At 41.7% G+C, this 16,675-nt stretch overlaps 1 pseudogene; it reads right to left on the bottom strand.

Moving 5' to 3' along the window:
- Window positions 1-7,482: 7,482 nt before the first annotated feature.
- On the bottom strand, window positions 7,483-7,806 carry LOC114199367 (NADH dehydrogenase [ubiquinone] 1 alpha subcomplex subunit 1 pseudogene; annotated as a pseudogene).
- Window positions 7,807-16,675: the final 8,869 nt, after the last annotated feature.

Here is a 16,675-nt window from a genome sequence, read left to right as displayed (position 1 = left end):
TTAGGAACAATAACTAACTTAATAGCTAAAATAAATGTTTAAATCTTCTGTTAAAAATAATAATAATATAGCTGTACATAAACATTAAAAATAGATTGCTGGCTCTCCTGCCTTGTCTCTTTTTTTCAGTGTTGGCCAGAGGAGATATTAAAAAATGTCCCACAGAATCAAATTTTTTAAAAAACTGCTGGGAAAGGCAGATAAAATGATTACAGCAGTGTAAATGATGCCAAACATGTTAATGAGGAGCAGAACTTAGTCGATTAACTCTTGTCTATACCATGTTAAGAAACCTGTTTGATCTCTTCCCACTGAATTGTGATTTTTTTCTTTTCTTTTTTTTTTAAGATTTTATTATTTTTTTATTTTTGACAGAGAGAGAGAGCACAAGCAGGGGGAGGGCACACAGAGGGAGAGAGAGAAGTAGGCTTCCTGCTGAGCAGAGAGCCTGATGTTGGGCTGGATCCCAGCACCCTGGAATCATGACCTGAGCCAAAGGCAGATGCTTAACTGACTGAGCCACCCAGGTGCCCCTGAGTTGCTATTTTTCTTAATAAATTGATCCAATTTGCCTGATTGCCATCGACTGTATGTGTATCAACTTCTATTAGTGCAAGTGACTTAACCCCTGCCTGTATGGCAGTAAGTGAATAATGGCTAGAGTGTGGGAGACTTGTTTGTCTGGACATCCCATCATTTGGCCCCATGGACCAAAGTCCCTACAGCAGGTCACTACGCCTTTCTGTTAGGGTTACTAGACAGATACTCTATGGACATGAACCAAAGACACATTGAGGAAGGGGCACAACCAAACCTGCGTTGGGGGCAGGCAGAGAGGTTACTCCAAGAGGGGACTTTGTAGCCATGTCTTGAAGGATGAATAAGAAAACAAGTAGCAGATCATATTGTCTCAGGGACCAAATTAACCAGCTGAGGCACAGTCACGTTATATGCAAAAGAGCCCATGTAGTGTTGAGTCTTCTCTCCTTATAAAAATCCTCTCCTCTTGAGGAAAGTGTTGTAGGCACACATCCTCAACTTCCTGTCCTCAGTTTCTGAGACTGCCTTTGCTAACCCAGTGGACTGCTCCACATAGCACAGGACTAAGTGGGCAGCTGTCTGGTCAGCTCAGCTATGTCACTGCGCCCAGTACTCATTTTTAGTTCTCATCTTTCCTCCTATGTCAATCCACAACCTCTTAATCCAGTGTCCTATGCAGACATCCAGGGGTCTGCCAAGCCCCGGGGGATAGAGTTCTATGGAGGATTCTTTCAGGTAATAGGGATTTCTGTGGTCTGAGTCTTTCTTTGTCCAGGCATCCAGAAAGGGGTGGCTTCTTTTATCAGGGCTGCCCAAAGGCATTCCCAAATCTTTCCAGATGGCACTCTGTGTATGGTGGGCTTTTTACTTTAAGAACACTCAATTTATGAAAACTTGAGCTGACAAAGAAAAACACCTCAAGGGTGCATCAGGTTTGTTCATCCTGCTCAGCATCCGGGGTCCTTCTTCAACCTGAAGATTTATGTATTTCATCAAGTCTTATTTTTCCTCAGGGTCATTTCTCACATTGCTTAGTTAATCTCAAATTCTCAGGGGCACTCATTCTTTTGATGCTGTGTCTGCTGATATTCTTTAACAGTGTATCAATTCCCCATGTGAGCTCATCTTTTCCAGGTGTGTGTGTGTGTGTGTGCATGCGTGTGTGCAAACAGGCATATGTCTTGTGAGCTCTGACATGTGAAAATGACCCCCCCCCCCAGAGCAGGTCTGAGTTTGCTTCTGTGTAATACCCAAATATTTCAACTGTCTCTGATTAGTTTTTATGTTAATGTATCACTCTGTATTACAACAAACAGGAGGAGTAAATTTGGGTTCCACATGTTGAAATTTGGGGTTGAACTTCTCAAGTTGGTCTTTTTTCTTTCACCCAGAGCCCTGACAAGATAAACTCCCATGCCTGGGTAGGTGGCCAATGTTTTTGGTCCCCTAATCACAGAGGTGCAGCCATTCCAGACCCCAGGTTTATCCAGGGGTCAGGTTCAACCCCCTACCACTTGTGACTGGAGGCCTTGTCTCCCATCCCACTGTGGCAATAAAATGTTTGGGCTCATATCCAGATCCACTGTCTCCTGGGCCATTGTGGCACTGACTTGCATGAGCATCACTCTGATATGAGTTTTCCTTCATTGTTGGCACTTGGGGAAATTATTTTGAGCTTGGCCTTGGATTTGAACTTAAAAAATATATATATTTTAATCTACTGTTTACAGCAAAAGGGAAGTCCACATTCGTTCATTAATTCATATTCTGAGACCCAAATTAGAGTTAATATTTTTAAAGATGTATTTATTTGAGAGAGCGAGAATGAGAGAGAGAGAGTACGTGAGAGGGGAGAGGGTCAGAGGGAGAAGCAGACTCCCCGCTGAGCAGGGAGCCCGATGCGGGACTCGATCCCGGGACCCCAGGACCATGACCTGAGCCGAAGGCAGTCGCTTAACCAACTGAGCCACCCAGGCGCCCCTAGAGTTAATATTTTTAGAAGTGAGTTAAATTATGACCAAGAAAATGTTTGAGTCGGCCAAATGGACCTGTGCAATTGTTACGTTGAGCTTCCTAACAGGCAAAGGGAAATGGGAGATATATAAGGTTCTTTCATTAAAAAAAAAAATAAGGAAATATATCAAGTGTAAGAAAAACTTACCTTATTAGGGGGCACCTGGGTGGCTCAGTTGGTTAAGCAGCTGCCTTCAGCTCAGGTCATGATCCCAGGGTCTTGGGATCGAGCCCCGCATCGGGCTCCCTGCTTGGCGGGAAGCCTGTTTCTCCTTCTCCCACTCCTCCTGCTTGTGTTCTTTCTCTAGCTGTCTCTCTCTCTCTCTGTGTCAGTTAAATAAATAAATAAAATTAAAAAAAAAAAAAGAAAAACTTACCTTATTAAAATTAAACCCTGACCTTCCAATATTAGACATAAAAGGAGAATCTCTGGTGAGGAGGTATAGCCAGCTACTGTTACTCTACATATGTGTATGATACTTACAGCTTTTACTTAATGTAAAATTAATATTCACTGTAGAAAATGTGGCAACTCAAGATAACCACAAAGAAACAAAACTCTTGGTTACTTGGTTTTCAGTAAATTGTAACCTTGTTTTGTGGCATATCCATGCATCTGCAGAACACTTGGGACCGATGAACAGAATCATGACTCTACATTGTCTCTTGAACCCTCAAAAAAAGACTAAAGCTTGCTAAGGAGGTATAGCATGGTGGACTCTGATGGCTGCTCAGCCACTTACTGTGTAGCCAGTGGCAAATTCACCACTCTGCACTTCAGTTTCTTCATCTGTAGAATTGGGATAGTAACAGTATCTACTTGAAGAGTTGTGAAGACAAAATGAGTTATGTAAAGTGCCAAGCACACAGTAAGTGCAATATGAAAATTTGTTATTACCTTAGAAATCATTTTAATGTTTAGCCCAATTCTTGAAAGATCAAAAATACACATAAGTGTCATTTGGTAACTCTCACTTATCTAGGAGAGTTGATTAACCAGGGCACGGCCTTCCTTGACCATGTCAGATAACAGGAAATTTATTGTACTTGGTGTTATAGAGGCATACATTAGAAAGGACAGTTAGCACCAGTATGAACTCATGGGTAGCTTAATATATTCACAGATGGATAGACAGAGATGTAATTACAGATTTGTGTACATGCCTGGGTTGGTACACATCTATGTTTTTCCTAGCTCTGCCCACTCAAAGAGCCTCGGTAGCAATGAGCACATCCTATGTTGAGATCTTGTTTTCTAAACACCATTCTCCAATAAAAGAAACCGGGGCTCTTAGGAGAACTGGCTGATTCTAGGTCTGGAACAGGGAAAATACAAGATAAGTCTGGAGCATCTTGTAATATCAGAACATATTCAAAAAAACAGAGTGGGAACTTCTCAAAGTGACACAGAAGCCAACCCCAGAAGAGCTCCCAATGGCCAATGCTAGAACAATTTGAACAACAAAAAAGAATAATATTGAATTATAACCCAAAATATACAATACATATGAGTCCATAGTGATATAAACAACTGAAAAAATAAACAAGCAGAGGAGAAGAGACAAATTTTCCCTGCAGAATTTATATTGATAACCATCGCTCTTAGGAAGTGGAGGATAAAATCCACCCCACCACCAGAATGGGCTGCATTTTAATGATGTTCTTCCAAAGAAGAGAACATGGGGGCACAGGAGAGTAATCTTCCAATGAAGAAACCTGACAAACACTACCTGAACCAGGTAATCAAGTTTAACATCACCGATGATAAGTGATGTTGGTAGCATGTACCCTGATAGAATATGATGAAAAGGGTACTTCACCTCTGTGATGTTCTTCCTAAAAACACATAATTCTATATCTGAGAAAAACATTAGACAAATCCAAATTGAGGGACAATCTATAAAACACATAGTCAGTAATTCTCAAAACTGTCACAGTCAGGAAAAAACAAGAAAAATCGAGAAACTGTCAGACCAGAAGAGAGTAAGGAAACAGGACAACTAAATGTAATGTGATGTTCTGGGTGTTACTTTGGAACAGAAAAAGGACATTAGTAGAAAAATAAGTGAAATCAGAATTCTGGAGTTTAGTTAATAGTAATGTACCAAGTTGGTTTCTTAACTGTGACAGATGTACCATGGCAACGTAAGATCTTAGGGAAACTGGGGGAGGGTTTATGGGAACTCTCTGGGCTATCTTTGCAACTTTTCTCTAAATCTAAAACTATTCTAGAACAGCTTATTTATTTATTTATTTTTTAAGATTTTATTTATTTATTTGACAGAGAGAGACATAGCGAGAGGGAACACAAGCAGGGAGAGTTGGAGAGGGAGAGAAGCAGGCTTCCCTGCGGAGCGGGGAGCCCGACGTGAGGCTCGATCCCAGGACCCCGGGATCACGACCTGAGCCGAAGGCAGACGCTTAACGACTGAGCCACCCAGGCGCCCCATAAAACAAACAGTTTATTAACCCCGCCCTCCCTCCGAAAAAATATGTGGCCAAATATTTGTTTCCTTCTTGGTCTCTGCTCAATTAGAGATTCAGCATGGTCTGTTCCTTACTTGAGCATTTGGGTCTTTTTTTCTTTTCTTTTTTATTTTATTTATTTATTTGAGAGAGCGAGAATGGAAAGAGAGCACATGAGAGGGGGGAGGGTCAGAGGGAGAAGCAGACTCCCTGCTGAGCAGGGAGCCCGATAAGGGACTCGACCCCGGGACTCCAAGGATCATGACCTGAGCCGAAGGCAGTTGCTTAACCAACTGAGCCACCCAGGTGCCCAGCATTTGGGTCTTTAACAAACACTATGGTAGTGTTGATGAGTACTGGGTGCTCCCATTACTTGCCATTTATCAGGATCCTTCCATTTATGCCCTTTGAGCCATTTTTCAATTCCTGTGAGCGTTTTTAACCAAGTTATATTAAAATAATTCATAAAATAACTTTGAAACATCTGTCATGTGCTTAGGTACGAATACTTTTTTCCTTCATAATATATTTTATAATTCTGATGGAAAGAACTATATCATTGTTCTCAAGTGGTTTGAAGCCATATAATCCTGATATTTGTTATGCATGATCCCATTGTCTTCTAGACTTTGGCACTTGATTTATTATTTAATTTGAAAAAAGTAGAAAGTGGAATCCGTAATCCCTCATTTATCAGTTCTTGAAGAACAATAGAAATGCAAAGCAACAGTAAGTCTGAGGTCTGATGGAAAGACTAGTAATAAATCAATACTACATTTGCTAATTTGCCAAGATTTGAAGTGGATTTTTTATTTAAATGGAAACTATAAAAACAATTTTTAAATCCCATTAATATCCTCAAATGCATTTCCTCTGTACTTAGTGGCTAGAATGCATTCAGGTTTTCCAAGGGTATCTTAAGTAGCTTTTGTCATGTCCTTTTCTAAAAGATGTGCACATTTTTTTATTGAAAATTTTCCCTCTATTCTTATTCTCTGAAGAAAGGTGTCAATATTGCCACCATTTGGAAGTTTTTAAAAATTATTTATTTATTTATTTGAGCAAGAGAGAGCACAAATGGGGGAGGGAGGGGCAGAGGGAGAAGCAAACTCCCTGCTGAGCTGAGCAGGGAGCCAGGGGCTCACTCCCAGGACCCTGAGATCAGGACCTGAACCCAAGGCAGACGCTTAACTGACTTGGCCATCCAGTCGCCCCTGGAAGGAGTTTTAATTTCTTACTCTCTTTCCTGGATTAAAAATAATTCTTCTATTGTCTGTATTGATTTGATATATGCTACTGAAACTTGCCTATAGAGTCTCATGGTTTTGTTTTTATAACAAAAGGAGTGTTAACCAGAAAGTCTAAAATAGAAGTTGCAACCTGGTGACCCATAGGCCAAATATCCACACAGATTTGTTTTGGTAGGTCCCATATAATTTAAATTTTTTTTTCCACATAAAAATCTAGACTTCCATATTCTTTTAAAACAGCAGTTCTGGCAACATAGGACTCACAGTTCCATCTGGCTACAATTAGCTGGACCTGAAAAGGGGCTTCCTCATCTAGTTGACGTGCAGGTCCTCCAAAATGCCACAACCCAAATGGTAAGACACTGAGTTTACCCCATTCAAGTCTCTCTGCAGCTGATTGAATTTCCAAGTCCTGATTTATAATATCAAGTATTCTCTTGGTCTAAATGATTTTCTTTGAAGTGTCATAAAGAGAAAGAGAACATAAAATAACTAAGCTATGAAGCAAAATGGACCTTGTGCAAACCTTCTGTAAAACCAGCTTAAAGTCATCACTCTACACATGTTTAAGATAAGTAATAAAGAAATGAACACCATTTTGTTATAAGTGTGCTACCTTTGGAATAATACTTTTTTTTTTTAAGATTTTATTTATTTATTTGACAGAGAGATACACAGCAAGAGAGGGAATACAAGCAGGGGGAGTGGGAGAGGGAGAAGCAGGCTTCCCGGGGAGCAGGGAGCCCAATGTGGGGCTCGATCCCAGGACCCTGGGACCATGACCTGAGCTGAAGGCAGAGGCTTAACGACTGAGCCACCCAGGCGCCCCTGGAATAATACTCTTGAAGCTGCCAGCCAAAATCTGGGGTTCTTGGTACTCATGGCAAGAAGTAAAGCCACTTCCTAACCAGCACCCATCTTTGCAGTTCACATGGGATGCTGTGCAGTCCTAGTGACTTCAGATTACCTGCTTAAACTTCCTAAATTTGAAGGGTAATTGTGAATGGAAAACATCAGTTCTCAGATGATGTAGTATGATCAATGGTATTGAAGGAGAAAAAGAGAAGAGTACCTTTCCTGCATCCTTCACCGCAGTGATAGCACACTTAGAAAGATGTGAGACTTTGCTGCTAAGAAGACAGAGCCAACCCGGAGCAGCGCAGCACCAAAACAAGAGAGATGCATGTTCTCATCCCAACTTTTTTTTTTTTTTTTTTACTTTTTGGTTGTTTTTATTATGCACTACATTAATACACTGCATAACCTTCTAGAAGGGGTAGATGAGTATGACTGAGTTATTTTTCATCAATCAGGAAAATGCTTCCTTAATCGATATTCTCCAAACCCTTTGACACATAGTAACAATTAACTCCAGAGACTCGCCTATCTCTTTGCATCAGACTCCATTGATATGGATAATAGGCAACCCTTTTTTCCTTGCCCCCGTTACTGAACCTGTGGGTGTACCCATGGCTATGCCGGGGATGACCAAGCACACGGTCATGACGCTGATCCCGGGCAGGATCTCGAACCACATCGCAGCGCGGTTGCCAGAGCCAAGCCCCTGCCTTCTCATCCCAACTTCTTAGACCATGTTGGACATTGACTTTTTTCCTTTTTCAGAGGGGGAGGGAGGGAGGGGGTGGGAGCAGAGGGAGAGAGATCTCACAACCCTGAGATCATAACCTGAGCCGAAATCAAGAGTTGGACACTTAACCAACTGAGACACCTGGGTGCCCCTGGACATTGACTTTTTAATGTCTATGCCATGATGAACAAAACTGTACATATTTTCACATTTTCCTGAAAGCTTAATCTATGGTAATACTATACAACAACAACAAAAAGGAACTGATTGTTTTTGGCCTAATAGGATGTATATCCTGCTTTTTCTTTATTTATTATAATAAAATTCATTTTGTCTTAAGTATTTCTAAAATGATCTGCCACATCTTAGAGCCCTGAATCAAGAGTCATATATACTATGTATCAGACCCATGATTTTTTATATCCCTCTAAGTCAGCAGGAGTTTGTGGAGATGTATCTGGAAAGTGGGTTTGAAGGCAGGAAATCACAAAGGCCAATTGTCCGGAGAGTAAAGAGGACCAGTATGACCTGGGGAGACATAGGTGGATACCACCCATACCCACCCACCCCCCAACCCCAGCCGCAAATTGTTCATTTCCTGATATCAAAAACTTGATCCAGGACACTTTCTGGGCCTGGCAGCTCAGCCTCCTTCCTGGGCCTGGCAGCTCAGTCTCCTTCCTGGGTCTTCTCAACTGTTCTCCTTAGGGTTTCTGTCCTCAGGAGTAGACAAAGAACAGATTCTCCCACCCTCTGGTTCAGGCTTATACCGCACACTGCCCCTTTAACCCTCTGAAGTGATACAGAAAAAAGAATGCCAAACTTTAGTAAACCAAGCCCTCTGGAGAATAATGCAGACCAAGTGGAGCATTTCTTTTCTTTTTTTTTTTTTTAAAGATTTTATTTATTTATTTGAGAAAGAGAGAATGAGAGATAGAGAGCAGGAGAGGGAAGAGGGTCCAAGGGAGAAGCAGACTCCCCGCCGAGCAGGGAGCCCGGGACTCGATCCTGGGACTCCAGGATCATGACCTAAGCCGAAGGCAGTCGCTTACCAACTGAGCCACCCAGGCACCCCCAAGTGGAGCATTTCTAATGGATTTTTCTTTACATGCTGTAACAGGAGGGGGCTGGTGTGCTGTGGCCAGCTCGGGTCAGATGTAGGTGGAAAGGAAGGCCAGCTGGGCAGTGACAGAAACCTAAAAGCAATGCTAACAGAGCAATAACACTGCAGCAGACTAATGACTTCTTCTACCTCTTTGCTCTTCACCCCCTTCCTATCTCCATCGATCTCAGACTAAAACAAAAGACTGAGAGCTGATAGACTGGGTGGGGGGTGGGGGAAGAGAGGTATAGGGAAGGTGATGAAGGTTTAGACACGAGTGGAATCTATTTTTTTTAAGATTTTTATTTATTTATTCATGAGAGAGAGAGAGAGAGAGGCAGAGGGAGAAGCAGGCTCCCAAGGAGCAGGGAGCCCGATGCAGGACTCGATCCCAGGACTCTGGGATCATGACCTGAGCCAAAGGCAGACGCCCAACCATCTGAGCCACCCAGGCGCCCGACACGAGTGGTATCTAGATAAAGGGGGCCCGATGCTGTCCAGCAGAAATTGCAAAAAGAAACACACTAAATCCCAAAAGTCTAAGAGCAGATAGGCTTGTGACCTACTTTGTGGGAAAGTTGCAAAACCACAGAGAGGAAATGGCCACATAGGAGTCTGGTAGGATGTGGCTGTGGAGAGTTACTTCCCAAACCCAGGCACAGCAATGGAAACAGAGGCAGAATGGCCCTGACAACATTCACTAATACTGTGGACTGCACTATGCCACCAACAGGACCAGGCAAATGGAGCGGGGGAAGGATGGCTCATGGACACCTGGTGAGCAACACACTTCAATTCCTGGTATGACAAAAGCCCCTAAGAGCCTAGACACAACCACAGGAAAGGGAAGAACTGCACATTACTATAACCTCAGTCAAATAGGGGTCTTGGTAGAAATTGAGTTGTAGAATAACAGAAAAGCCTGGGGTTTTTTTGTTTGGTTTTGTTTTTTTGTTTTGTTTTGTTTTTAAGATTCATTTATTTATTAGAGAGAGAGAGAGCACGCAAGCAGTAGGAGGGACAGAGGGAAAGAATCTCAAGAAGACTCCCCACTAAGCATGGAGCCAGACTCCAGGCTCAGTCTCACAACCCTGAGATCATGACCTGAGCTGAAACCAAGAGTAGGATGCTTAACCGACTGAGCTACACACGCCCCCTGAAAAAGTTCTTTTTCTTGCACACCTCAGTTGTATGCCCAGTACAAAATGTAAATTGATCTGTTTTTTGCCAAAGCCTATAGCACTGTGAAGCTGAAATCATAAAACATTCCTGGCCACACAGAGCTGTGGTCGAAGTGTCTGAAATGAATAATGCATGGTGTTGTATTGCTTATTGGGAAGGAGTGGTTTATTTTATGATCTAAAATTTAAACCCTTTAATATGTGATCCTGGAGGGGGCGGATCACTTGATTTGGCAATGTAAGAAGCAAAAGTGAAGAATGAGTAAGAATACAGAAAAAGCAGAAACTGTTTCACTGAATTTTTTCTAACATGAACTTTGCTTAAGCCAAGCAAGGTAAATTAGTGAACCAATCTGTTTCTGGGTACAATTTTTATTAAAATTTGGTGAAAATGGGAAACTGTATTCTATGCCCTTATTTGTATATAAAATGGGGACATATATGCTTATCTCTGCATAGGAAATATCTGGGATGATGCATAAGAGACTGTTATTAACATAAATTGCCCCCTGGGTGAGAAGGCTAAGGGTCTGGAGTGAGAGAAATAATTCTTTACTCATGAATGTATTACTTTTATTTTTTGTTATTTTTTTAAAGATTTTATTTATTTATTTGCCAGAGAGAGAGAGAAAGAGACAGCGAGAGAGGGAACAGAGCAGGGGGAGTGGGAGAGGGAGAAGCAGGCTTCCTGCTGAGCAGGGAGCCCGACGTGGGGCTCGATCCCAGGACCCCAGGATCATGACCTGAACTGAAGGCAGATGCTTAACGACTGAGCCACCCAGGCACCCCTACTTTAGTTTTTTTTAAAGATTGTGTTTATTTTAGAGAGAGTGAGAGTGTGCATGAGTGGGGGTAAGGGCAGAGGGAAAGGGAGAGAGGGAATCTCAAGCAGACTCCACATTGAGCATGGAGCCTGTTGCGGGACTTGATCCTCATGACCCTGAGATGGTGACCTGAGCCGAAATCAAGAGTCAGATGCTCAACCAACTGAGCCACCCAGGTGCCCCAAATATATTATTTTAATTTTAAAAGCAATATCAACAATTAGCCAAAACAAAAAGCCAAAGCCATTGGTAAGTCACAGCTATTTATTAGAGAATAGGTAAAGGAAGCTAGTGAACAAGGAGAGCAGGGCAGAGCAAGACACTGAAACTGGGAGCATGCGGCTCCCATATAGCTGCACAATTCCTGGTCCCAGGTTTCTGGTGGTGGTTCCTGGTCTGGGATCCCAGGGGTCAAACCTTATAAGTCCTTATAATAAAACTTTCTTTATTTGAGAAAGTTCAAGGGGATCTTTGTCACCCAAAGAGTTCCTTACCACCCAAAGAGCCCTAACTGAAATCACCAATCCCTTGGGAAGAAAGGCTGATTTGAAAACAAAATGTCTAGATCACATACTCCCAGCTCATCTACTTTCCCTGTTAGCAATGGGAAGGAGTCTAACTCACATTTTTTACCCTCTGTTTTTCACCCTTTATGGCTACAAAACAGAGTTGCCTCTTGTCTGCCATATCTTGGTCATAGTTCTAGCAGACGGACTGACTTCTGTATCAGACTAATTGGCTCTATTTTGTCTTTATACTTATTAATATGATGATGTGTTTTATTTACTAATGTCTTTCCATTGAAAATGGACTTTGTGATCTTGGTGATCCATTTAAACCTTTCTAAAGTTAAAAGAAAGTAGAATGTATATGGTAACTGAATGGGAATGACCTGCTGAAATAGCAAATATTTTCTTTCAGTGAGACTGTCAGAAGCTGCTTTCTTGAAGAAAAAAAAAAACAACAATCACCAATACATTCCAACTTCAGGGCCTTTGCACCTGCTGTTCCCTTTGCCTTGAAGATTTTTCCCTCAAACAGCAGCATGGCGAGTTCCCTCACCTTCCTTCTGGTCTCTGCTCAATTGTCTTCTTTATAGTGAGGTCTTCCCCAGTTACCCTATTTAAGATAGTTCTCCCACTCCCAGTCCCATGCCTTCCCAGCCCTGTTTAGCCCCATTTCCTATTTTTTCCTTAGCTTTTTATTTATTTTATTTATTTGAGAGAGAGAGCACGAGCATGGTGGAGGGGCAGAGGGAGAGGGAGAAGCAGACTCCCTGCTGAACAGGGAGCCTGTTGCAGGGCTCGGTCCCAGGACCTTGGGATCATGACCTGAGCCAAAGGCAGACGCCTAACAACTGAGCCACCCAGGCACCTCTTTTCCTTTTGACACTATTAAATATTCTTTGTTTTTTGTATTTTTCCCCAAGTCCTAACTGAAACACAAGCTCTGAGAGCAAGGAATTTGCCATTTTATTCATGAAAGCACAAAATGTATCTCTAGTCTCCAGTAGTGTCTAACACAGACTAAGTGCTCAACAAAAATTTGTGGAAAGACAGAATGAAATCACAATGACTGGATGTTGAAAGGACACACAGATGGGTTGTACAAAATTGCTAGAAAATCTCCATATATGCTCCCTGCTATGCATCTGAGATAAATCCTTATGCTATATAGATGATACAAAGGCAAATCAAGTGACTGTACATTAGGAGAGATCCTATGCTTGGCAGGCATAGATTTTACCTTCATATACACCATATCTACAGGTCTCACTGAGATTTTGAAATAAAGGTGGCTATTATTCTTTATAGCATGGATGATGTTGTAAAGATTAATATACGTAAAATTTTGTCTTCTCAGAGTGACCTGTTTAAAATACTCCACATATGGGATGTCTGGGTGGCTCAGTCGGTTAAGCATCTGCCTTTGGCTCAGGTCATGATCCCAGAGTCCTGGGATCAAGTCCCACATCAGGCTCCCTGCTCCGCGGAAAGCCTGCTTCTCCCTCTGCCTCTCCCCGCCTGCTTGTGCTCTCTCTCTCTCTGACAAATAAATAAAATCTTTATTAAAAAAAATACTCCCACATATTTTCTGAGGTGAAAAATAGTTCAAAAGATTTAGGAATAATTTGGAAGAAAAATGTCTGCTAGGCAGAGTTCAGGACTTTCCGTAGAAGAATCTGAATAATAATTGCTGGGAATGGACAGTGAGGAAAAGGTTTCCATTGTCTTTCCATTATCAGCTATTGTAGGGGAGGTGGGAAATGAAAGAGGTCCAGAAAGATTTAATCTTATTTTCCTTCAAAATTGTTATCTCTGATAACCAGTCACCAAGTTGGATTTGACAAGTAGGTTAGAAGCCATTTCATTGGCTGGTTTTAAGAGTTGGAGAGGCGGGGTGCCTGGGTGGCTCAGTTGGTTAAGCGACTGCCTTCGGCTCAGGTCATGATCCTGGAGTCCCAGGATCGAGTCCCACATTGGGCTCCTTGCTCAGCAGGGGGTCTGCTTCTCCCTCTAACCCTCTTCCCTCTTGTGCTCTCTATCTCTCATTCTCTCTCTCTCTCAAATAAATAAAATCTTTAAAAAAAAAAAAAGGAGTTGGAGAGGCACTAAATAACATGAGTGGATGGAAATGGAAAACTGGAGTTCAGGGTGAAATAAACGAGAGGTTGTTTGTGATGGGAGCAACTGGAAGAATGAGGGCACTATAGGTATAAAGGTGGAAGTGCTGGGGCAATGGGGAGGTAGAGGTCTGAGTGTGTTCAGGGCCATTTTTGTGCTTTATAAACTTCTTAAAACAGCTAGAACATGAAAGCTCTTTTAGTCAAGAGAAATCAAACTTACTACAAAGTAAATCCTCAAATGTACAACTTATAACTGATAGGGAACATATTAATAACAAAAGGTCAATAGGAATCTAAAGAAATTTTTATTGAATCATAACATACACAGAAAAAGTACAAGAGTAGATGCTCCTGAGCAGAACCCCAGTCTCATTTGTAATGTGTATATTTAACAAAAAAACCTTTGTGATTATAAACAAAAAGATTTAAAAATAAACTCTTATGGGGGCACCTGGGTGGCTTAGTTGGTTAAACGTCCAACTCTTGATTTCAGCTCAGGTCATGATCTCAGGGTCACAAGACCAGCCCCCTCCTCCCCGTCCTGTGTGTGTGCTTGCGCTCTCTCTCTCAAAACAAAGCAAAACAAAACAAAAGCTCTTATGGAAGATGCTTGGGAACATAATACATTGGGAAAAATACATTCACTCTGTAAACATGTATTCAGTGTCTAGGCCAGGTATTTGGTTAGGAAACAAAGACAAAAGCCACAAACTCTACTCATTAAGAGCTTAAAGCCTACTGGTTAGACATTCAAGTTGCAGATAATCCAGTGCGGTAAATGCTAGCATGCACATACTCTAAAGTTAAGAAATTGATTGGGGCATGCATTACCTTTCTTCAGGGGGTTTTATATTTTTGCTTTATACACATGTAAACAGCATTTTAACACAAACTCAGTCTCCCCTGAACTCTTTCAATGAGGCCTGAATTTTGACCTCTGTACCATCTCTGCTTTGTCCAATTTAAACAAGAATCTTGATAAATCAGTTAACCAGAATCCCCCAACCTCCATATCTGATCACCCTTAATATGTAATCAGGTTCCTCATCCTCCACTATCCCCCAGATGATGTCTAATCATTCTGGCCTGCCTTCAGCAAGAATCCTGTTAGGTCAGTTCAGCCAGAATCTTCCCTCACCTCTTAGTAATTTTCATTCCACTGACCCCCACCCTGCTCCTTGGCTATAAATTCCCACTTGTCCATGCTCTATTTAGAGTTGAGCCCAATCTCTCACACTGCAAAATTCAACCCCAGTGGTCCCTATACCTATCACACATGATAGTCCCCCACTCCCACCTTGATTAAAGTCTTCCTTTCCATGCTTTGGCAAGCAAGAGAGATACAGTTCTTGCTTCCATGAAACTTACAGAAAAATGGGAAGGAAGCTTTAAATTACTTTCACTCTCGGAATAATGAAGGATAGTTGGAAGAAAGGCAGGCAGGGACAAGAGGCCCTGCCCCTAAGAGGAAACCACCCTTAAAAAGTTTCTACATGCCCTGGAAGGAGCCCTCTACCTTTTCCCACCCAATAGGTAGATGACAAAAATCTGATTGGATGACAGGATCATGGTGGGTTAATCAGAGGGTTTAACAAGGGTTAACCCTTGTTGGTGGCTTAAAACAGCCACCAACAAGCCCATAAAAACCCCTAGACTTAGAAACTGGTGGTAACCCTCTCAGGTTTCCTCCCTCTTTGGGAGTTTTGTACTATCACTCAATAAACTTTGCTTTGCTGCCCACCACTCTTTGTCTGGTCTACCTCTTCATTCTGCAAAGTGGCGTGACCAAGAACCACAGGCACTGAAGGAAAATAAATCTCTTAACAAGAACACTTATAGCACAACGTAAGAACCATGGTCTTTGGTCTGCACTAGCTACAGATAGCATTTCCCTTATCGTTATAGAGCATTCTGGAACCTAACAATTATTCCTTATCTCCCATCTCCAAAGAGCAATGGAATCCTTCATATCAATGGTAAACCAAATTCACTTGTCAATGTCCCTCTAACTTAGGAATCCAATTGCTGGAAAACAGGCAGTGTTGAAGCTTCACGGGACATGGCATTTGAGAAAAGAGGCCATGTCCATTTGATAATACCTAGCAAGAGGGAGTATCCAATAAAGGATAGTTGTTGTTACTGATGACCACCTCAGCAAAGGAGAGCAGCCACAACTTGTAGGGATTCCCAGAGCAACTTCTAGGGGAGTTGTCACAACTAACATTTAGAACTTCACTAATCCTGCTAAGAAAAGAGAAAAAAGAACTCAAATTTCTTGCCGGAGCTAGGGTGTGGCACTTCACTCCAGGCCACCATCGAAATGATAGCTTTCTAGATAAGGCGAGCTATTCATTCATGGCCCATCTTAGTCTGCTAGTCCATTAATCTGGCAGGTAAGAAGCATTTAAATGGCTTATCTTTGGTTTGCTGAAATAAAATTGCAGAATGTGTTCTTCTTTCTAAGGAGACACAGTATTTTTGCATGGTTTCTTTCAGAGGAAAAGAGGGCTTCCATTGCCGAGACCAAAATTTCTCTGGATTTCTTCTGTGTATTTTGCCAGTTTGACCTGAGTAGCTTGTTTCTTTAGTAGGGAAAACCCACTAGCCAAGTCCACGGCTAAACCACAGCTCAAGTAGTAGTCTCCATTACCGTTGACCTAGAAACTGTAATTCAAAGCTAGTGTTCTTTCAATTTCAAGGTATCGTTCCCTGAATCATAGGAGAAAGCTAATGACTTCAAGCTCAAATGGCAAATGCTGATGCTGATGGCTTTATATAGTCCCCTGGGAGCTCTTTAATTCCACGATATTTGAAATTAATGCCTTCTGTCCTAAAGAAAATCTGAAAATTTCTTTTGATTAAAGCGACTTCCTTTAAAAATTAAACTACCAAAAATAAATTCAAAACTTGATTCAGCCTTATAGAATGCCCCGGAAGAATTGGATCTTATTTTCTAAAAGATGGGAAATAAATAACTTCTAAGGCACTTTCATCTCTGGCACATATACATATCTTAATTACCAGATAACAAGTCAAGTGTCTATTAGTAAAGAATTAAATGAATCATGGTACAGCCTTCACAATG

This window comes from Eumetopias jubatus, unplaced genomic scaffold (assembly GCF_037043125.1).
Source record: "Eumetopias jubatus isolate StellerSeaLion01/CBP00866 unplaced genomic scaffold, mEumJub1_p1.0 scaffold_10, whole genome shotgun sequence".
Classification (NCBI taxonomy): Eukaryota; Metazoa; Chordata; class Mammalia; order Carnivora; family Otariidae; genus Eumetopias; species Eumetopias jubatus.
This window is presented reverse-complemented; position numbering and strand designations above follow the sequence as displayed.